Source organism: Pongo pygmaeus, chromosome 4 (genome assembly GCF_028885625.2).
Source record: "Pongo pygmaeus isolate AG05252 chromosome 4, NHGRI_mPonPyg2-v2.0_pri, whole genome shotgun sequence".
In the NCBI taxonomy this organism is placed as follows: domain Eukaryota; kingdom Metazoa; phylum Chordata; class Mammalia; order Primates; family Hominidae; genus Pongo; species Pongo pygmaeus.
Window position 1 is genome coordinate 108,844,350 of NC_072377.2, and position 24,666 is coordinate 108,869,015.

General features: G+C 35.0%; 1 non-coding gene across 1 annotated transcript; it reads right to left on the reverse strand.

The window, feature by feature from the left end:
• Nucleotides 1-9,225: 9,225 nt before the first annotated feature.
• LOC129037673 (U6 spliceosomal RNA) lies at nt 9,226-9,327 on the reverse strand. Its single transcript, XR_008502903.1, has one exon. It is a non-coding gene; the product is annotated as a U6 spliceosomal RNA (small nuclear RNA).
• Between the last annotated feature and the right edge of the window lie 15,339 nt (nt 9,328-24,666).

The following is a 24,666-nucleotide window of genomic DNA, read 5'->3' on the forward strand; positions in this document are numbered from 1 at the left end:
TGAAGTATCATGTATGAAGAATAAAACCCACCCATTTTGGGTGTCCAGGACCATGCATCTTGACAAGCGTATATAATCACATAACCACCATCACAATGATTGTATAGACTATTTCCGTCACCATGAAGGGTTTTCTGGTGTTCTTTGTAATCAAATCCTCAAACATCATCACTGCTTTAGATTCTGGCAGCTATTCATTTCATTTCTATCTCTATAGTTTAGCCTTTCCTAAAATGTTTCATAAATGGGATCATACAGAATGTAGTCTTTTGAGTCTCAGTTCTCTTAGGATATTGCTTTTGCAATTTATCCATGTCATAGTGTAAATAATAGCTCATTCCTTTTTATTCTGAGTAGTATTCTATTATATGGATATACAATGATTTCTTTGTTCATTAAGTAGTTAGCGGACATTTAGAATGTTCCCCAGATTTGGTGGTTATGACTAAAACTGCTACAAACATTAGTATACAGGCTCTTGTGTGAACATAACCTAATTTCTTTTGCATGTTATATATTAATATATACATAGCTGTATAAAAAACTACCAAACTGTTTTCCAAATTGGCTATACCACTTCACATTCCCAACAGCTATATATTCAAATTCCAGTTGCTTTGCCTGCTTGTCAGCATTTACTATTGTCATGTTTTTGTTTGTTTGTTGGACTTTTGATGAGGTACGTTGTGATGTCTCACTGTGGTTTTAATTTGCATTTTCCTGGTGACTAATGGTAGTGAGCATTGTTACTTGGGCTTGTTTTAAATCCATATCTCTTATGTAGTAAATTATCTTTTAATATATTTTACACATTTTTATTTTTTCTTATTAGTAATTTTTTCATATTTCATTATTCTTTTGGTTACCCTTATTTTATTAAGTGTGTTTTGCAAATATTTGCCCTGAAGCTATGGTTTGCCTTCTATTTTTAAACACTATTCTTTAAAAAGCAAACACCTTTTGAGTCCTATCTAAAAAATCACTGCTTTATCTCAGATCACAGAGATTTTTCTGTTATGTTTTCTTCTAGATAGAAGTTTTCAATTTTAGGTTTTACTTTAAGACTACTGTTTTCCATGCACATGGGATATGTGTTTCAGAACTATTTGTTGGGTGATTATACTTTCTCTGTTGAATCATATTGCCAACTTTATCAGAAATGATTTGCTCATATATAGGTGGGCCTATTTCTGTATGTTTTATTATGTTCAACTTACATGTGACAATTGTATTACCAGTACCATACTATCTTGATTACTATGGCTTCATAGAAAATCTTAAAATCAGGTACTGAGTCTCCTAACTTTTTTTTTTATTTTAAAAATGATTTTGGAGATTTTAGGTCTTTTGCTTTTTCATATAACATTAAAATCATCTTGTAGGCTTCTTCAAAGGCCATATGGGACTCTTTTAAATTGTGTACAATCTATGGATCAATTTTAGAAGAGTTTTCGTCTTGACAATTTTGAGTCTTCTACTCAATGAATATGATATAATTCTCCATTACTTATATCTTCTTTAATAGTTCTCAAAATGTATGTTGTTTTTTTTTTTTTTTTTTTTTTTCTTTTTTTTTTTCTTTTATTATTATTATTATTATACTTTAGGTTTTATGGTACATGTGCACAATGTGCAGGTAAGTTACATATGTATACATGTGCCATGCTGGTGCGCTGCACCCACCAACTCGTCATCTAGCATTAGGTATATCTCCCAGTGCTATCCCTCCCCCCTCCCCCCACCCCACAACAGTCCCCAGAGTGTGATGTTCCCCTTCCTGTGTCCATGTGTTCTCATTGTTTAATTCCCACCTATGAGTGAGAATATGCGGTGTTTGGTTTTTTGTTCTTGCGATAGTTTACTGAGAATGATGATTTCCAATTTCATCCATGTCCCTACAAAGGACGTGAACTCATCATTTTTTATGGCTGCATAGTATTCCATGGCGTGGAACCAACCCAAATGTCCAACAATGATAGACTGGATTAAGAAAATGTATGTTTTTTATTGAACAAATCATGTCCATGTTATTTAGATTTACTCCTAATTAATTAATGTTAGTGAGATTGCAAATAATATTTTTCACATTTCAATATCCAACTGTTTACTGCTAGTATATTTAAAGATAACAGATTTTATGGGTTAACCTTGTTTTCTGTAACCTGTCAAACTCATTAATTTTGGTAAATTATTTGGAACTTTCTATGTAGACAGTCATTGCCTCTGAGTAAAGACAGTTTTATTTCCTACTTACCAATTTTATTACTTGTGTTTTCTTCCTTGTCTTATAGCACTGGCATGTATGCTGTAGGATAAGAGTTGTGAAAGTGGACATTTTTCTTTTGACGCTACTCATAAGAAAAAAACAGCGTTAAACAATAGAATATGATGTTAGCTATAGTTATTAATATCCTTTTTAAGATTGAAAATTTTAACTTTCATTCATAGCTTGAGGAGAGATTTTGTCATAGATGTATATTGAATTTTGTCGAATGTTTTTCAGGCATGTATTAAATGAAAAGAAAACTTTTTTTCTTTTCTTTTTTAAAACATTGGTATAGCTGGGCATAGTGGCTCACACATGTGATCCTAGCCACTGGGAAGGCTGAGACAGGAGAATTGCTTGAGGCCAGGAGATTGAGACCAGCCTGGGCAATATAGAAAGAACTTGTCTCTAAAAAAGTGTTTAAAAATTAGCCTGGTGTGATGATGCATGCCTGTAGTCACAGGTGCTGAGGTGAGAGGATTACTTGAGCCCAAAGTTGAGGCTGCAGTGTACTATGCTTGCACCACTGTAATCTCACCTGAGTGACAGAATGAGACCCTTCCTCTTAAAAAATTTAATATATGAAATAAAAATTTTTGTATAAGTGAATTATATTGATTGGTATTTGAACGTTATATTAATCTTGTATTTCCAGAATAAACCTCACTTACTTATATTACCAATTTAAATATGCTGGAATAACTTGCCAGTAATTTTAAAGGATTTTGACATCTATATTTATAAGCGATATTGAACTGTAGTTTTCTTTTCTTATAATATCATTGTCTAGTTTTGGTATCACTCTAATACTGGCCAAATAAGGAGTTAGGAGGTACTCTGTCTTCTATTTTTTATAAGTTTTTTTGTAGGATTGGTATTTTCCCTTTAATATTGTGTAGAATTAATTGGTGAAGCCATTTGAATCAGTTTTTCTAGTTGAAAGTTTTAACTATTAATGCAATGTCTGAATAGATATAGGAGTATTTGTTTGGACTATTTCTTCCTGAGTAAGCATCGGTTATTTGTGTCTTTCAACACTTAGAAAAAATTTCTGTCATTAAACTTATTGGCATAAACCACTAAGTTACATAATACCCTGTTCTATGAGAACAGCTAACTGATAGAGCCATTTATTTATTCATCAATTTATCAATATATCTTTCCGTAGAAAGAAAAAAAAAAGAGGGGCATGCTTGCTATTTAGCAAGGTTAGGAAGGTATAGGGTCAAAAAACATAAATTGAAATTGTGCAGATGTGGAATAAGCATTGAGAGGCTCTCTAAACAATAATGACAAATTTTATATGTTTATATATAAATCATTAGATTTGTTGAAGTCTAGACATAATATAATAAATACATTATATATGTTTACATAATATAAAGATATAAAATGTCTAGACTTTTTGAACAAATCTAATGATATTCCCTGACTTTTCCCTCTCTGGCTACACTGACCTTTTGGCCATTAATAGCTCATGCTTCACATATTTCCACTTTGGAGTTTCCATACCCACTTATCCCATTGCCTAAAATCTCATTTAGAATAAACCTTAAATGTTAACTCTCCAGAGAGATCTTCCCTAGCCATGCTGTCTAAAAGTATGTTTCACTATGTTTTCCTACTTTCTAATCCTTTCTAATTCTCTTATAGTGTTATATGACATTGTACTATAAATATTTATTTTATATGTATAATAAAATATGTACGTAACATCTTGAAGAATAGTTTTAGTAGTAATTAAAGTGAATCATTGATAGTTGGAACATTTGATAACATTATCAGGCAGAAGTTAATTTATATAACAATACTTGTTTTACATACATGTTTCTGACACAGGATTCTTTCCGTGCTGTTTCAACAGCTGGAAATCTCCACAGCTGGTGGCACCACTGCCTGGGCTTTCCTGGAGCCCACTGGGCTCGCTCTGCCCACTCAGTCCAGCAGGCTGTGCTCAACTTGTGCCACCAGCCTGGGTCCTGCACCCGCTGCAGATCTGCGCTCAGCTCGTGGCTGGTCTGGGTGTGCTGCGACCACCTTCCACCTTGGGAACCAGTGTCAGGATGAGGAGGACATGGTGGCACCTGTAAACTTAGAGATACCAGCAACCACGGAGCCCCCAAGAGAGTGTCACAGCTTCTGCTTGGGGAGTCCCGAGGTCTGAATGCCACAGTTTTCTCTCTCATTCCTGTCACTTGCAGCTTTGCGAATGGGGGTGTGTTATAACTCGTTTGTTCCTGCAGCCCATAGCTTGGTGAACAGGGGCATGTTATAGCTCTGGCTCAGGGAGTCCCAAGGTCTGGGCCCTCAAAATGGTCACAGCTCTTCACTCCCTAGTCCGGCAAATGGGAGCGTGTCACAGCTCTTTTCATTCATGCTGCCCACAACTTGGCGAGCTGGTCCAGAGCGTGTTACAGCCCTCCAACAAGAATGGACTATGCAGTCACTGAAGGGTGAGCAAGGCAGAGAAGAATATTGAGTTACAGAAAAGCTCTTGACAACAAGAAGGGACCCAAAATGGGTAGCCCTCTGTGTGATAGGGGCCTGAAAGTGGGTAGCCGTCCGTGTGGCTGAGTCCAGAGGTTTTTATAGGTTTGGAATGAAGAGGCATGGACCGTGGATAGCCTTGGAAAAGGCAACGTTCAATTGGTTAAAAAGCATCATTCAGAAAGAACCAATTGGGAAACAGTAGGCAAACAGGAATAAAAGTTCTCATTCTGATCATGGACTCTATCCAGAACTGGCAGCTCCGTTTTCAGGTTTTAAATTGTCTTTGGTTTGAAGGTCGGGTTTCACTGGGGACCTGCCCCTGTCTGCCTAGGAATTTGTCTGTCTCCTGCCACTATCATTTATATACTCTCTTGCAACATTCCTTTAGTATATATACTCCACAAAGGGAGGGACTTAATTTTGTTCACTCCTTTGTTTTGCTTTCTGCTTTATCTCTAGCAGCTAGAACAGAACTTGATACATTATAGGCACTCAATACATATTACTGAACAAATATGTAAAGGTATGGCAATCATCTTACAAGCTGTAAATTGCTTTCTTATTTAGAATTATAAAATCTGTCTTTGATCCTCTTACTACTAATATTGAGCACGTTACATAATTTTTTCTGATATTTTATTTTCTAATTCTAAAATTTAAATTTTTAATTTTTTATATAAATTAACTTCTGCCTGGTATGTTCAAATGTTCTATCAATGATTCACTTTTATTCTAATAAAACTATTGTTCAATATGTTACATACTTCTACATTTATTACACTAATTTAAATTTTAACTTTTTGTATATTTGTACATTTTCTTGAACACAGTGACTGAATTGAGGGGAATCAGTCATATTTTTAATTAGCTACATCAATTTAATGATCAAATTCTTTCTCCTCACATCACCATTAATGAAGAGATCTCAGACATTTGACTGGGCTCTGATACTTTTTCTGATCCTCTCCCTCTTCACACCCTTTACCCTCAAGTAGGCCTCAGTGTCTGTTGTTCTCCTCTTTGTGTCCATGTGTTCTTCTCATTTAGCTCCTATTTATCAGCGAGAACATGCAGTATTTCCATTTCTGTTCTGCATTAGTTTGCTAAGGATAATGGCCTCCAGCTCCATCCATGTGAAAACTGATGAGATTGTCCAGGCATTCAACTTGGTGTGTGTGTATATTTTTTTCCAACTGTCAAAATTTGACTGCCCAGATAAGATCTCTTCTCATATAGACTATATTTCCCATTTCCACTTGTCATCATCCTTTATGCCTGCTCAAGAGTCATAAGCTTTCTTTTATCCCAAACTAGAGCCCTTCCCTCTAAGCTTCCTCTTTGGTCTCGGAAATCTTTAAGCCCCTGACTCTACAATTGCTTCCCTTTCTTTAGGTTATAGAGAGGGATAGGAGAACTTTATGCTGAAAAAAATGGACCAGGAAAGGACATCCATCATGGTTGTAAGGATGTAGACACAGAGAGGTAACTTATATTGTCTCCTGCCTTGACATCAGGTAAAACTAATAGCAAAGAAACAAAAAACAAAAAACAAACATTTATTTTTACTCTGATATTAGAAATATCAATATTCACATACTCTGTTTATTTTAAAAACTTTTATATTAGGTTCAGGGGTAGATGTACTGGCTTGTTATATAGGTAAATTCATGTCACAAGTGTTTGCTATACAGATTATTTTTTCACTCAGGTACTAAACCTAGTACTCAATAGTTACTTTTTCTGATCCTCTCTGTCCTCCCACCCTTTACCCTCAAGTAGGCCTCAGTGTCTGTTGTTCTCCTCTTTGTGTCCATGTGTTCTCCTCATTTAGCTCCTACTTATCAGTGAGAACATGCAGTATTTGGATTTCTGTTTCTGCATTAGTTTGCTAAGTATAATGGCCTCCAGCTCCACCCATGTTCCTGCAAAGGACATCATCTCATTCTTTTTTATGGCTGCATAGAATATATGCTTTATGTACTTTATATTTGTAACTTTGTCAAGTAATATATTCTGTGTAGAATAAATTCTTGATAAGTTTTGATGATGATAAAAATTAAAATAATATAGTTTACTTCTAAAATTAAAATAATATAGTTTATTCTTAAGGTGGTTGCTTGCTTTTTTATTTAGATAGGCTTAATGTTGTTCTTTCTTCTTATAATTCTAATTCCATTTTTTCCTGTTATATTTAACCTTTTACCATCTATTCATAAACTCCCCTTTTCTTATTCTCATCTCCACAGTTAAAGACATAGGATTTTAAAATTATATGTTTATGTGCATTTATTTGGATTAATAGCATCTTTAAAAATGGTATTTCTCTTATCTCTGATTGTCTTTTCAGAATTCTTCCATGTAATGTATTCACCATAGAAAGTACTTTACGCACCCTCTCTAGTTAGACCCACCAAGCACCCTTGAGGAGAGCAGAATCGTACTATTCTCATCTGACTGTTGACAAAGCAGGAAAGTTAAGAAATATATGTTCATACAGATTGGGGTTGCAGAGATAGAATTCAGGCCTCCTGCCCTACTTTTCAGTGGTGTCCCCATTATATCAAGGAGTTCCCCTTGAATTATACTGCAAAGTTTCCCAGTATTACATTGTCAGGAGCTGTGTAAAAGAAGCTAGTCACTAAAGAGCACATATGTTAGGGTTTTGTATGAAATCTATAAAAATTCTAGAAAAGGCAGAACTATAATTTGCTTACTGGTAGATCACTGGGTGTGCCTAGCTGCAGAGGTTGGATCAGAGATTGGCTGGAAGGGGCATAGGGGACTTTTTGAAGTGATGGTTGTGTTCTAAACTTTGACTGTGGTAATAAGTCAACTTTCCTCAAAAACACTGGGCCATACACTTAAAATGAATAAAAAATTTGGATGTTTACTATAGCTCAATAAAGCTTAAAAGATAAATATTTTCAGGAGGCTGTTGCCTCTGTATCAAGAATATAAATATAGGATATTGTTTAATATTTTCAATTTATTGTCCACTGTGGTTAATCAATTAACATTTTCTTTTCTTTCTCTTTAGATTCCCTGGTAACTGATTTACGGCTGAGCCGGTGGTTATAAGTGCAGAGCCATGTGTTTTTCTCCCATCTGACCTGATGCACTAATCACTAGGGTACTGTTGTGTTATACAGAACATGCAATGAGGTCACATTTCTGCCTGGTAGAGAGTAAATAGCAAATAGACTTAGAAAAAATAGCTGGCATTTGATGTCTAATCCGTAAGATTAGTTTATTACATAAGGAAAAAAAGGCCAAATATATCTATTTCATCACAAAAGAATGTGACAAAAATTTTTGGTTGACAAATTTCTGTACAGCTATTTATATTCATTTGAAAATTGGAAAGCCAGGGTACATTTGACAGTGGGTTGAAACAATGTGAAACAAAAAGATTGTAAAAGAAGATAAATGAAGCATGCATAAGCTTAAGTTCTTTTTCATTGTTCCTCCTCAATCAAAGCCTTTAAATAACTTGTAACAAACACTTTCTCTCATCAAATACTATTTGGTCTTTGAAATTATTGTTGGTACTACTTAAAAAATTCTTATGAAAATGTATTAACATATAATAGAGAGAAAATAACACAATGAATCTTTATGAATCCAATATTCAGTTTCAACACAGTGAATATATTTTGCTCTAAGTCTATATCTACTCTTCATCCCATACCCAACCCTAGGTATTTCTTTAGTCCAATGTAGATAACATATTATTGCATTTACAGATCCTTCCGTATGTATCTATAAGAAACGTTAAAAAGTTATTTCCATACTTTTGTTATTCCTAAGGTAGATAGCTATGATTCTTTAATATTACGAGAAATGCAGTATTCACAATTCCTCCAATATTTCATAGTATTTTTAAATTGGAGTCAGTTTGTTTGAATCAGGAGAGTATACACATTACAGTAAATTGGTATAGTTTTATTTATTTATTTTTGTTTACAATTTATTCAATAAAGAAACTCATGGCATTGACTCTATATAATTTGGCATATTTAAGATTTTGCTTATTGATTTTGCTTGTTGTATATTGTAACCTTTTGTGACACTTAAGATGGTCTACAGACTTTATTTCCTGTGAAAAACTGGAGTGTTAATCTAATAATTTATGTCCTACTTTTTAATAAGAACACTTCATAGGAGGAGTTGTAAGCTTTCAGCTGTGTCACATCAATGGATGATCATGTCTGGTTTTTATTCTCATTTTTATTACTGTGACTGATATTGTTTGTCATTATACTTTTTTAGTATCAATATAAACTTATAGTGAAACTAATACCATTATTATTACTGAAATTATGATTACTGAAAACATTTGAAGATGTCCTTGTCTGACACTTTTTTACTTCCCATATCATTTTTAAAATTTTTCATATTTATATGTATTTAAGTATGGCAAAATATATACAACATAAAATTTACCACTTTAACCATTTTTAAGTGTACAGAAAAATATAAAGCATTTCATAATTTGCATGTCCTCATTGGTCAGGCATCATGCTAATCTCTGTATCATTCTAATTTTTGTATATGTGCTGCTAAAGCAACACCTTACATTTCTTTTTGTCCTTAGAACGTATCTAAATTGTCTGTATTACAAAATTACTATATTGTAAAATCCTATTTAATGATTCTTGATGGACTTTAAACATTTTTGTTGCAAATATGTTTCATTATTTTGTCATTTGTCATTGTTGATCATAATATTTATTTGTCACAGATATTTTTGACAAGTTACCTAACTACAATTAACTCTTTTATTGCTTCTATATTGTGAGTCACAGGTAAGACTATTTTATCTACTTTTAGATTTATAGATGAATCCATACATGTTTTCTTCTAATATTTGTATATGCAGTAAGAAGATAATTCTGTTTTCTTCATATAACTATGCCATTATCCCAATACCACTTATTATAAAGTACATTTTTTATTCACTGATTTCTGATGCAACCTTTAAGATATACTAAATTTATATTTGCAAATGTGTCCATTTCCAGATGTGCTATTCCAGCCCATTCATGGTGTAATATCTTACTGTCTTAATGATAGAGATACATAATACATTTCATATAGGACATGGCTAGCATATACCCTTTTCACAATTTTTATAATCATTCTATTCTTGCTTGTTTGTCCACTCACATGAACTTTGTAATAAACTTTTCTAGCTCAAAAGTGGTGTTTATATTGCAATTATATTACATTTACAAATTGAAATTTTTTATTAATATTCACATGACAAATTGTTTTATAGTTTCCTCTTTTGTGCAATTTTTATCAGGTTTTATAATCAGTTATATTCTATATTCACCTCATTACAATAATTTTTGAAGTTTTGTTCCCTTTATGCTTTAAAATTGTTGAAGTTGTACTAGGATTATCTTTAAAGTTCTTTAAAGTAATTCACTTGTGAAATAATTTGAAGCTTAAGTCAAATCATTTTAACACAATATGTGTTGGCTTTGGATGTCTTCGAAAAGTTTTTCAGAGGCATGGTATTCCTTTTCAATAGGAAGAAATAATTCTTATTTCAGAAAAATTTTATTAAATTGCAGTTTTTAATATTTATTCTTAGCTCTCGCTTTTGTTTTCATTTTGTCTTTTAATACATGTATTAGAACTACTTTCCACATCTTTTTTCTTTCAATTCCTCCCTCATTTACGTCTTTCTTTTTGCTTGATTTTAATTTCATTTTTTCTATTTTCTACCGCCTATTTCTTTTACCATATTATTTAGAATATGTATTTTCATTTTCTATTTAGTTTTGTCTTCACTTTTGAAATTTATTTCTAAATCATTTCTCAACTCTGAGTGAGTTCAGAAGTTCCTTATTGACATAATTAAAAAATTTTTTTTCTAGTTCTCATTTACTCTTTTTTTCATAAATTAATTTCATCGCTTATTTTGAAATATCAAGCTAGTCTTCCCACCAAAAAAATGTTAAGTGGGAAGGTCATGTTATTTTGGTATGTCTTTGCTGTTTGAAAATAGTTTATTTTGCTCATAATTTTCTTTTTACCTGGATTGAGTTTGTATGGAATTCATCCACATCCCATTGTATTATAAATATTTACACGAGATGGGTTAAGTATTTTTCAAATTAAATTACCCAGTATAGGAATGTGCCAGGATAACTTTCATAGCTTTATGACTCCAGAGCTTTCTATAGTGAAGCATCAACAAGTTAGTTCAAGTACTATCTGAGAACCTTCTTTTTTTCCCGCTTCTTCATTGTAATCAATATTTTCTGTCTCTCTATGTTTCTCTCTTCTTGTTAGAATTTTTTTCTTGCTGAATTTGTATTCTATTCCCAACAGTTTCTCTTTAGCATGGGCTTTCTCCTTGAAGAAACCTTCTCTGGCTGGTTGATTTCAAACTTCCATGACACCCAGACAATCTCAGCACTAACACTCTCGACTTCCCTCAAACTCACCTTGAAATGGAGAGAGCAAAGCCTCCACTGCTGTTGTTTAGCTATTTTCCTCAGATTGTTACATCTGACTTCTACTCCAGAGTGTCTTCTTTTGCTTTCTGAATGAATCATTTTTAGCAGTTTCTGGGTATACCAACATCAGAGCTGCCAGAAATTATTTTATCTTCTTTCTAGTTTCTCACATGCTGTTAATTATATGCAAAGGTGTTGTTTATGTTGGTAGTTTGGCACAGATCAATGGAATTTGGAAATTTTTAATGCTACCTCTTTACCTATGTTTGTTCAAAATAATTTTGATGTTTTACTTATTTACTTATTTCTTTCTTAACATATTATTCCTGGTGTCTATTTTCTTGGGAAACTCAGAAAGACTTAAATGCACTGCTGCTCCACAAACAGTATTTTTTTGGTTACTATTTTTTTATTAAAAAAGAAAACAAACAACCATTATTCTTCTCTCCTTTGGTCAGGCCTTTCTAAATATAGTGAGAAAATATGCTTAATAATTGAAATAACTGTATCCGGAATTTATCCAGAGTTTCTGCATTAATTATGGTACTCTCATGAATGTGCTGTGTTTCCAAAATAAATCCTGAAATCTCAGTGATAAAACACAGTAAAAGAATGGTTTTTCAAACAACCCCATCAAAAAGTGGGTGAAGGATAAGAACAGACACTTCTCAAAAGAAGACATTTATGTGGCCAACACACATATTTAAAAAAGCTCATTATCACTGGTCATTAGAAAAATGCAAATCAAAATCACAATGAGATACCATCTCACACCAGTTACAATGCTGATCATTAAAAATTCAGGAAACAACAGATGCTGGAGAGGATGCGCAGAAATAACACTTTTACACTGTTGGTGGAGTGTAAATTAGTTCAACCATTGTGGAAGACAGTGTGGCGATTCCTCAAGGATCTAGAACCAGTAATACCATTTGACCCAGCAATTCCATTACTGGGTATATACCCAAAGGATTATAAATCATTCTGCTATAATGACATATGCACACAAAAGTTTATTGCAGCACTATTCACAATAGTAAAGACTTGGAACCAACCCAAATGCCCATCAATGGTAGACTGGGTAAAGAAGATGTGGCACATACATACTATGGAATACTATGCAGCCATTAAAAAGGGATGAATTCTTGTCATTTGCAGGGACATGGATGAAGCTGGAAACCATCATTCTTAGCAAACTAACACAGGATCGGAAAACCAAACACTGCATGTTCTCACTCATAAGTGGGAGTTCAACAATGACAACACATGGACACAAGGAGGGGAACATCATGCACTGGGGCCTGTTGGGGGGTGGGGGACTGGGGGAGGCATAGCATTAGGAGAAATGCCTAATGTAGTTGACAGGTTGATGAGTGCAGCAAACCACCATGGAACGTGTATACCTATATAACAAAACTGCACATTCTGCACATGTATCCCAGAACTTACAGTACAATAAAAAAAATTTACAAACCCACAGAAAAGTAAAAATGTATGACAAACCACTCTTTTCTACACCGTCCATCTAGATGTACAAGTTGTTAACATGTTTCTGAAAAAAAACACTGAGCTGTATACTTTAAAATGGTGAATTATATCCCAATTTAAAAAAAAAGAATGGTTTTTATTCATGTGTAGTCCAATGCTGCTTGGTTGATTTCTTCTAACTAGTGACTCAAGAATTTTCTTGTCATATCAAGAGCTTCAAAGAGAAGAGTTCTTATGAGAATTTTACAGACTTTTATTATATTATTTCTGCTCATATATTTTATTATATTATTTCTGCTCATATCTCTTTGCCAGGATTGGCACAAATCCCAAAGCAAGTATATTAGTCTGTTCTCACATTGCTATTAAAAACATACCTGAGATTGGGTAACTTATAAAGGAAAGAGGTTTAATTGAATCACAGTTCCACGTGGCTGGGGAGGCCTCAGAATCATGGCAGAAGGTGAATAAGGAGCAAATTCACATATTACATGGTAGCAGGCAAGAGAGCTTGTGCAGAGGCACTCCCATTTATAAAACCAGCAGATCTCATGAGACTTAGTCACTACCACAAGAACAGTATGGAGAAAACTGCCCCCATGATTTAATTATCTCCACATGGCCCAGCCCTTGACATGTGAGGATTATTACAATTCAAGGTGAGATTTGGGTGGGGACACAGCCAAACCATATCAGCAAGAAATTAGAAAATATGGGTGATGTTTCATAAGCAATAAATACCTATACCATATTATTTCCTCCTAGTTAATAAATTTCACTTTCATTCCATGCACAGATTTGACTGCATGACATTCAGACAATATTCAACTTCTCTTCAAGGAAACATCTGTCCCATGAAATTTTGGAGTTACAAGAAAAGCACACCCCAGCACTGTCCATGCAGATGCTATTTTACTTATTCTATACACTTAGTAACTAAGTAATAATAATAATAACAACAACAACAACAATAGAAAGCTTATGTAAACACTTCAAACAGACACTGGGAAATTAACAATGCAGTTGAGAGTCCTTGAGAGAAGTGAAGCACATAAAATGAACTATCAGTCTTGTACTCTGGCTTTCTTTCTGTCTAGGAGCACTTCCAAAGTCACAGTGCAGGTAAATAGAATTTAAAAAGAAAATGGCAATATCACTGATATGGTTTGGCTGTGTCCCCACCCAAATCTCAACTTGAATTGTATCTCCCAGAATTGCCACATGTTGTGGGAGGGACCCAGGGGAGGTAATTGACTCATGGAGGTCTTTCCCATGCTATTTTTATGATAATAAGTCTCATGAGATCTGATGGATTTATCAGGGGTTTCTGCTTATGCTTCTTCCTCATTTTTTCTTGCCTCCACCATGTAAGAAGTGCTTTTTGCTGCCTGCCTTGATTCTGAGGCCTCCCCAGCCATGTGGAATTGTATGTCCAATTAAGCCTTTTTTTCTTCCCAGTCTCAGTTATGTCTTTATCAGCAGTGTGAAAATGGACTAACACAATGAACAGGTACCAGGAGTGGGGGGTTGCTGAAAAGATACCTGAAAATGTGGAAATGACTTAGGAACTGGGTAACAGGCAAAGGTTGGAACAGTTTCAAAGGTTCAGAAGAAGACCACAAAAATGTGGGAAAATTTGGAACTTCCTAGGGACTTTTGGAATAGCTATGCCTAAACCATTGATAGTGATATGGACAATAAGGTCCAGGCTGAGGTGGTCTCAGATGGAGATGAAGAACTTCTTGAGAAATGGAGCGAAAGTGACTCTTTTTATGTTTTAGCAAAGAGATTGACAGCATTTTGCTCCTGCTGTAGAGATTTGTGGAACTCTGAACTTGAGAGAGGTGATTTAGGGTATGTGTCAGGAGAAATTTCTAAGCAGCAAAACAATCAAGAGGTGACTTGGGTTCTGTTAAAGGCATTCAGTTTTATAAGGGAAGAAGAGCATAAAAGTTTGGAAAATTTGCAGCCTATGTGATAAAAAAGAAAAATCCATTTTCCAGGGATAAATTAAAGCCAGCTGCAGAAATTTTCATAAACATCAAGGAGCCTAATGTTAATCCCCAAGACCACTGGGAAAATGTCTCCAGGCCCTGTCAAAGACCTTCATGGCAGCCCCTCCCATCACAGGCCCAGAGGCCCAGGAGGAAAAAGTGGTTTCATGGGCCAGGCCCAGGGTCCCGGTGCTGTGTGCAGCCTAGGGACTTTGTGCTCTTAGTCCCAGCTGCACCAGCCATGGCTGAAAGGGGCCAACTGACAGCTCGGGCTGCAGCTTCAAAGGGTGAAAGCCCCAAACCCAGGTACTTTCCATGTGGTGTTGAGCCTGCAGGTGCATAGAAGTCAAGAATTGAGGTTTGGGAACCTCCACCTAGATTTCCGAAGATTTATGTAAATGCCTGGATGCCCAGGCAAAAGTTTGCTACAGGGGTGGTGCCCTCATATAAAACCTCTGCTAGGGAAGTGCAGAAGGGAAATGTGGGGTTGGAGCCCCCACACAGAGTCCCTACTGGGGCACTACCTAGTGGAGCTATGAGAAGAAGGCCTACCCCAGAATGGTAGATCCACTGACAGCTTGCACTGTGCACCTGGAAAAGCTGCAGATATTTAATACCAGCCTATGAAAGCAGCTGGGAGGTAGGCTGTACCCTCCAAATCACAGGGGCAGAGCTGCCCAAAACCATGGGAACCCACCTCTTGCATCAACATGACCTGGATGTGAGACATGGAGTCAAAGGAGATCATTTTGGAACTTTAAAATTTGACTGCCCTGCTGAATTTTGGGCTTGCATTGGCCCTGTAACCCCTGTGTTTTGGCCAATTTCTCCCAACTAAAATCATTGTATTCACCCAATACCTGTACCCTTATTGTATCTAGGATGTAACTAGCTTGCTTTTGCATTTAGAGGCTCATAGGCAGAAGGGACTTGCCTTGTGTAAGATGAGGCTTTGGACTGTGGACTTTTGGGTTAATGCTGAAATGAGTTAAGACTTCGGTGGACTGTTGGAAAGGCACGATTTGTTTTGAAATGTAAGGTCATGAGATTGAGAAAGGCCAGGGGCAGAATGTTATGGTTTGGCTGTCCCCCCACCTAAATCTCAACTTGAATTGTATCTCCCAGAATTCCCACGTGTTGTTGGAGGGACCCGTGGGGTGGTAATTGAATCACGGGGGCTGGTATTTCCCCTGCTATTTTCATGATAGTTAATAAGTGTCATGAGATCTGATGGGTTTATCAAGGGTTTCTGCTTTCGCTTCTTCCTCGTTGTTCTCTTGCCACTGCCATGTAAGAAACACCTTTCACCTCCTACCATGATGCCCCAGCCATGTGGAACTGTAAGTCCAATTAAACCTCTTTTTCTTCCCCATCTCAGATATGTCTTTATCAGTAGTGTGAAAACAGACTAATACAATCAATGGCTAGAGAAAAATGAAATTGTATTCATTGCTGCCATTCTGACTTGAGTTTCAGGAGTCAAAGAGAAAATCATTATGAAGAAGGGGCCACAAAACTCTATAAAATACTGTATATTTGGCTCACTAGTTTGGATGATGTTTGATAAGCAATAAATAAGCCATATTCTTCTTTTCTAGTTACTTTCCTTCTAGTAGATGCAAAACTCTACAAAGATACTGGAATTCAAGCTCAGTAAAAAAATAAGCTATTTTAGTGAAACCCAGGGCTTCTGGTAAAAGGAAAACCATGCTGTAAAATGAAGGAAAAGATCCTAGGGTTAAGATCCATGCCCTACAAATATGCCTAGGAGATGTAGAAGGCAACATAATCCAGTGTCTCTACAATGTATCATACCCAATAGGTGAGATAAGATATAAAATCACCAGTCATACGACCTAATAGGAATGAATTATATGTAATAAAGAGATACAGTAGTCTATAAACAGAGCAGGCCCAGAGATGATGTAATTATTGTAGCTGTTCTATAAGGACTTCAAAACATGGATATTTATACATGGTAGAAAAAGAGAAAAGGGAAAACAATGGAGATTAAATAGATGGAGAATATTAATAGAATGTTTATATATTTTATATAAAGAAGAGTTAACTGGGTCTCATCAATGTGATAAATAGTCGAACCATACATTGCCTAGAACATGTATTGAACTCAGAAATACAGTATTAGAAAAATAAGGAAACTAAAACATAGAGAGAAAAAAGAGTAGACAAATAAAACACACAAAGCATAAGAGATAATGCAGAACGTGGTAAAAAAAAAATAGGCGGGGGGGGTGGGGTGGGGGCGGGTTCTCAGAGGAGAATGCAGACAGTTAGAAAAAAAAAAAAGAAAACTGGAAAAAATGATGGTGAATGACTTCCCATGTCAGTTGAAAGATATTGCCAGTGAATTCAAGTAGGAAAAAAAACAAAGAAAAAAAATACCTAGGTGTATTATAATCAAATAGCTGAAAATCAAAGACCAAGTGATGATATTAAAAGAAGCTGGAGGGGAAAAATGATGTATAACATTTAATGAAAAAGATATATAACTGACAGCTGAGATCTTAATGGAAAATGGAAGTCAGGAAATAATAAAAGGACGACTGAACTAAATTCAATTAGCCCAGAAGCCTAGGAAAAACAATTTGTTGGATATCTTCCCTCTTACCCCCAACCAGCCACCCCCATGAGCCTGATCTCCATATGGAGTAGGGCAAGGAAGTTTCAGATAATATATGGGAAAACAAAAACATAAATTATCTATATTGTAGGAAATAATAATGTTGGCAGGTGAAATAGTTACCTGGTGTTTTAGTCAAACAGATCACAGGTCAATAAATTTATATTTTTTGTTTTTGAGATGAAGTCTCGCTCTGTTGCCCAGGCTGGAGTACAGTGGCACGATCTCGGCTCACCACAACCTCTGCCTCCTGGATTCAAGTGATTCTCCTGCCTCAGCCTCCCCAGTAGCTGTGATTACAGGCATGCACCACTGCACCCAGCTAATTTTTTGTATTTTTAGTAGAGATGGGGTTTCACCATGTTGGCCAGGCTGGTCTTGAACTCCTGACCTCAGGTAATCCACCTGCCTCAGCCTCCCAAAGTGCTAGGATTATAAGCATGAACCACCATGCCCAGCTAATTTCTATTGTTTTTAAGTCACCTAGAAAACTACCACATTGCCTTTATTCTCGATTCCTTCACTTATTTTTAATTTGTTATCCTTCATTGTACAACATGTATTTTAATAATACTCCTTGAATTCCACTTTTATTAAATGAGGCAAAATACCTTCATCTATGTACTCACTGTCCATTCTATAGTATAAAAATGTAAGATGTAGTTCATGTCATTCAGTAGCTTACTGTCTTATGTATGTTTTAAGATTCAATGAACAAAAGTTAGTGAAAAACAAAACGATAAACACCTACATTATAAATTACTCAGAGCAAATAGTATATCTACCAAACACTATAAAAAATAAACATAAAAAGTGTCAATAAGTAGAATTTAAGATGAAGCTTAAAGAATGGATAGGAAGAATTTCAGCTTATGAAGGAGAGAAGATGGGTTTCAGCGAGGAAGCCAGTTGAGAAATGTTATAATAGGCAAATACATTGTACACAGAATGACGATATGAACTCCAGAGAAAAGTCCATACTTGGAAGTAGTGAAAAATAGCCTTGTCTAAGTGGGAGATACAAATAATGCAGAGAAATGAAAAAAAAGAAAAGAGAGAATAAAATTTAAATCTGCTTAGGAAGACAAGTGGGAGCTGTTGTAGATTTTTTGAACACTAACAGAATGAAAGGACCTAAGGGACATTAATTCAGAGATCATGTGCAAGATAAATTAGAGTACAAGAAAGAAAGAAAATAGTCACAGAAAAGACTCAAGAGGAGAGTCTGATAGTTATTTTAGAATACTGGTTACAGAAGCCAGACATTCTATGTTAGGGGCCTAAATAAATGCCACTGACCTAGGAGGACCAGCTACATTTTCTGTGTTTCTCTTAAAATCCTGATTTCTCTATTGCAGTTTAATTTCTCTCTTTCATCTCAGTTAGATTTCAAACATTGGCATCTATTTCAGGAAACTTTTCACTGACAATAAAAAATTTCTGCCTAACCTTGGAAGACTTTGCATAAACTTTGATTTCTAAAAGCACTTAACATCCTTGGCATATATTTGTAATTCTCACTACTAAGATTCAGTATTGAGAAAATGCCAAGTTTGAAATTTTCAGCTATATTATCTTTAATTTCCAAGCTGTATTAATTTTGCTGACTGTAGTAGCTTTCTTTTAACCTCATTATTGTGTCTTTTCTTGAGACTACTCTAGCTAGCATGTATTTCTGAGATAGGCGAAATCTATGTTCTTATACTTTTCCTTTCAATTTTACCTTTCTCAGCCAACATTTCTCTTTTAGAAAATGCACCCTCTTTATATACAGATTTCAAGGGTACCTCTTATGGCATAATTAATTTTGAGGACTCCTCGGCCTAATGCTTCTATTTAGATTGAAATTTATGGAAGTAATTTGAGATGTCACTCAAATTGCAATATCAGTATTATATGGCAATTCTTTTCTTTGAGCAACAACACTGAAAATCTATTATCTTTAATAAAGGAAATGATTGTTTTTTGAAGATATTTTTATTTTTAAATAAAAATTATAGAATATGTGTTTTTTTCCATAAAATATGTTTCTAATGCACAATCCGTTGAGATATTTATGCAGATTTAGCCCAGAAAAACAAAGCAGGGAACAGGCAATTTTGAACTGAAAGACACTGAATACCCCAAGTGTATTCATTGAGAGTCACTCAAATTTGCAGAATCATAACAATTGATCAGTATTGAGAAAAATGAGATGATTGAAGATTGTTTAGAACATTTTTTACAGATAAAACATTTTGGAGGTGGTTTGTTTTAAGATGTAAAGTTCTGACAATTCCTTGAATCAGAAATAACTGGGGATTCATTCTTTTTAAAATCTCTATCTGCTGCTGCAAACCCAGTCTATGTTCATAGTTACATATAAATAGTTACATGGCAACCTGTATTGCATTTTCATAGTAAATTCCTAGGTTAGTTATTTTCCACTAGTATGTACTATCCTTGCTAAAAATATTGTAAATGCTTCTAATACCATTTTTTTCAATGAAAACTTGGAACTAATTTTTAGCTGTATCAGTTTTATAAATATAAATTGTAATTAATAGAATTTAATGTAAATTAATATAAATTATATATTTAATTTTTTAACTTTCTACCTCTATAATAAAATACAAAATTTATTTTAATTTTTGATTACTTTTTCACCAAAAGTGTATGTAAAACAACGCTTCTCTGTTAAATATGTATTTTCTTTGCACTTGATAATATCTATATCATAAACTATAGTGATGTTAAAATTTGAAAATATGTTTATGTACTAGAATATAACTCTTGAAGGCAGAGGATACAAAATCTTTTATAGTAAATGGGTTCTAACACAATTTTACTTAGTAATCTTTACTTGGTAGGTGCTTAATAAATGTTTAAGCAAATGCATGAATTATTTATCTTGCATATTAATCATTTGTTATCCCTGAGTTTGTTTCAATAGAGGAACATTGGCCTCTAGGCAATTGATTTCACTTTAAATGAGTACATAGTTATTTCTGGACTTTACAAAATTAAATGAATTTAAAATTATCCCCTGGTAAAATAAATGCATTTGTTTCATAGGTTTTTATAAGAATATGTTTTCCTAGATGATCCATTGCAGTGTGCATTATAAAATGCTTGTTAAGAGCTGTGATTTATAATCACCTAATTTAGATTTTGGTTATCAATTCTGGATTTTTTTTCTGTAAAAAATATGACAGTAGTAGTTTTCTATAAAAAATATTACAATGGGATTATCATTCCAAATTACTGTGAAGACATTTTTTAAGCTTGGTTGATGTGGCTTATGATAACTTGATGATATTTTGGATGAGTATATCTTGTTTTGATTCACAATGTATGAACATCAAGGGAATACTTCAAGAGAAAAAAGCCTTCATATGGTTTCTTGTCATAATGAACACTGAATAGTACCCATTTGACAAATTTTTACTTCAGTATTTATAGAAATAGCTAACTTAAACCAGTAATTCTTAGCCAGTAGAAGCATCATAATAGTGAGAGGAACTTTTTGAAAATACACTGAACTGCATTATGTAAGAAACTCTTATATAGAGTAGGAATGGCATTCTGCTGTGTGTCATTCAAAATTTGCCCAGGTGATTACTACATACAACCCCATTTTCTTAGTTCATGTTGTGCTGCTGTAACAGAATACCAGAGACTGGGTAATTTGTAAAGAACAGAAATTCATTTGCACAGTTCTGGAGGCTTGGCAGTGTAAAGTGGAGGGGCCCACATCTGGTGAGGACCTTCTTACTGTGTTATCCTTTGTCAAAAGGCAGAAAGGCAAGAAAGCACACAGGAGAAATAAGGAGGGGGGCTGAGCTTATCCTTTTATCAAGAACCATCTCTCTGGATGAGTAATCCACTCCTGAGATAAGACCATTATTCCATTTATGAAGACAGAACCCTCATGACAAAATCACCTCTGAAAGGTACCACTTCTCAACAATGCTGCATTGGGAATTAATTTTACAACACATGAACTCATAGGACACATTCAAACATTAGCACCCATTATAACCACTGGATTATAGGCACACAGGTTCGCACTAGGGACACACATTTATTTTTCTGGTCAAACTCCATATTCATACTAGTTTCCGTGTCTGTGTTTTGATACTCTGGAAATCAGGTCAATAAGCCTAATGATCAGTATATCTTGGTGATGGTGATAGTGAGTACTATTTTCTCAGTCTAAGTGTGGCTTTATTTATGACAAGTAAGGAAGAGCCTATTATTAATATTAGGAATATTAGTTAATATTAGGAAGTTAGGAATTTAGATATATTTATGTGTATACATATATATATGTGCATGTACACGTGTGTATGCGTGTATGCATAAACGTTTATAATGCCTTTGTATCCCAATGTCTCATTCTCTACTCCTTCTAAGAAATTTCACAATTGCCTTTCCTTCTGTACTCCTCTATTTCTAACCTCCTGAATTGATTCTTCATTTCAAGGAAGTCCATTCTTCTCAAAGGATTTTGAAAATCTTTCTCTTTAGAACTGCAATTGAGAAAATTAACTAATACTTACCAAGGTTGCCAAACCCAAAACCCCTTCTAAGTAGGTACTTAAGTTAATAATTATGCTTAGTGCAGATCAAGCAAGGCTTTGCACAGAATAACACACTAGGCATTGTTACTTGGATCCAAGGCTGCCATCCTAGACACAGAAAAGTTCAGGATCCATTTGGGAATTTAATGTGAAATTTCTGCTCCACAGTAGCACATGTCACTAGCTAGTGACTAACCAATTTAACCACAACTTGCCTAATATAGCTAAAATCTGAGACAGGCATGTGGGAAAGAGGCAGGAGAGTGGTGCAATTGCCAAGAGATATGAGCAGGCAGGAACCAGAAATAATGTAGGGGTAGATTCCAATATTTGCATTTCCAGTGTGCAAAATGCATGAGCCTCTCCTACAACACTTTATACTAGCACCTAATTTAGAACATTTTTACCATTTTCACCCTGAGATTCCTTGTGTGCACTCTGATATCCCAGAGGAAAACAAAAATAATTCTTGGAAATGTGCTATAGTATGAAACATAACAGTACCTAAAATAAGTTATATGGGTCTACATAGGGAAATGATTCTTTTCACCCTGAAGCAATGTTAAAAAACTGCATTAAAAATCATCAGAAACCTAACACATGTACATAGGTTAACACCCATGAGAGATTATGCCTCCTGAGCTAGATGGCCTTAATGTTCACCTCAGCTTGACTAAACTTTAACCAGGCTTCTTTTTGACTTTAGGCTCTTGACCTCTCTTTCCTTAGAGCATTTACTTTAGAAAACTTGTAATTGTGAATTCTTTTTCTGCTTCTTTGAGATGTAAATCTTTTTAAAAGCTCTTGCAAGGTTTACAACCCAGAAATGTTTCTCAAGGACCTGGGAGGCACTCCTTTGAAATGCAATCATCAAGACAGATAGTGCCCTGATCTCCCAGTTTCTGTGGGATGGTAAGAGCCTGCATTCTACAGAGCCTTGCTCCAAACTGTAAAACTATCTCCTGTCATAAAGATAAGAGAAAGTTTATTTTTCTTTAGTTTAAGGCCAATTAACAAACACAGGTGGCCTATAGTTCCTCCCAACTTAGCTCTTAAACTCTTTACAACTCTCTTTTTCAATTCAGTATAACTCAGACTGAGTTCTAGACTTGTTCCATTTTTGCAAGAGTCTTGAATAAAGTCTTTGTCAACTTTTAAACTTTATTCTGTATGATTTTTCTTTTGATACTACCACTCTCCCTTCACTTTGCCCTTATACACTTAAAAAATAATAATACTGTTTATGGTAGAAGCAATAAAGTGAAAGATGCCAAGACTACAAAGAAGCCATGTGTTATTTTAGCAGAGAATAGGGTGATGGATCGTATGTCTAAGAAAGTTCAAATCAGAAAGAAAGTTGATGAATTAACACAAGAACAGATTTCCAGGGGAGGGAGAAAGGAGCCCTTGCTTCTGAGGTGGCAAGCGATTTTTTTTTTTCCAGAGCTGCTCTAAGTAACAGCTTCCATTTCTTCATGAGCTTAGTGAGATGATTTTCTGTAACTTCTTGTAAGGGAGGAGACCACCCCTCATATTGTCTTATGCCAAATTTCTGCCTCCAAAGAAAGAAGAAGTAAAAACTAAAAGGTAGAAATGAAATCTGCAAGCAGACAGCCTGGCACCACAACCTGGGCCTGGTAGTTAAAGATCGACCCCTGACCTAATCGGTTATGTTATCTATAGATTACAGACATTGTATAGAGAAGCACCGTGAAAATCCCTGTCCTGTTCTGTTCCGTTCTAATTATCGGTGCATGCAGCCCCCAGTCACATACCCCCTGCTTGCTCAATTGATCACAACTCTCTCATGTGGATTTGTGAGCCCTTAAAAGGGACAGGAATTACTCACTCGGGGAGCTCAGTTGTTGGAGACATGAGTCTTGCTGAAGCTCCCGGCTGAATAAAGCCCTTCCTTCTTTAACTCGGTGTCTGAGGGGTTTTGTGTGCGGTTTGTCCTGCTACACTTGTACTGGATTTCAAAGATCATTTGCCTCTACTGTCTTCATTTTTCCTTAAGATTGAATCATCATCAAGCCCTCAGAATTCTCTCTCCCAAAGTTAATAAAAGTTCTCAAGTTAGGATAAAATGTTCAGTCAATATTTGCTAGAAATGCAGATTTTGAACAAGGCAATAATTACAAGACACATGGATATTGTAGTGAAATTTAGAGGCTACATCCACAGCTGATGTGCTCTATTTCTTTTACTCCTTCCATTTAAACCCCCACTCCTTTTTATTATTGGGCAAACACACTTTTTCAGATTTCCTGCTTATTTATCTTACTCTGTTTCCTCTGTAGTGGGGAAGTCTTTTCGTATTAGAGTTCTTCATAACTTTGCATCTTAAGTGGACAAATATCCTTACACCCCGAGGAAACTCCTTAGAAATTGAAAACAGTTACTCATATTGTTCCAAAGAGGAAACAAAAAGGATAAATGACTTTTAAAGTCAGGTCCCTATGATAATGATAACAATAAACTTTTGTTTGCTTTTGATGTTCTCAAGCTTATATTTTCTCATCAATACTGATTTTTCTTATTTTTGTTTTAACACATATACAAGCAATAAAAATTCAGAAACAAACAAAAAACCCCTAAAAACAAACAGACACACACACATGCACACACACACACACACACACACACAAATAATGACCAAAATTGGTGAAATGAAAATTGTTTTGAGGTACAGACTCTGAAATATTCAATACTGAATATGATCACATTGAATCAGAAATCAAAATAACTGAAATTT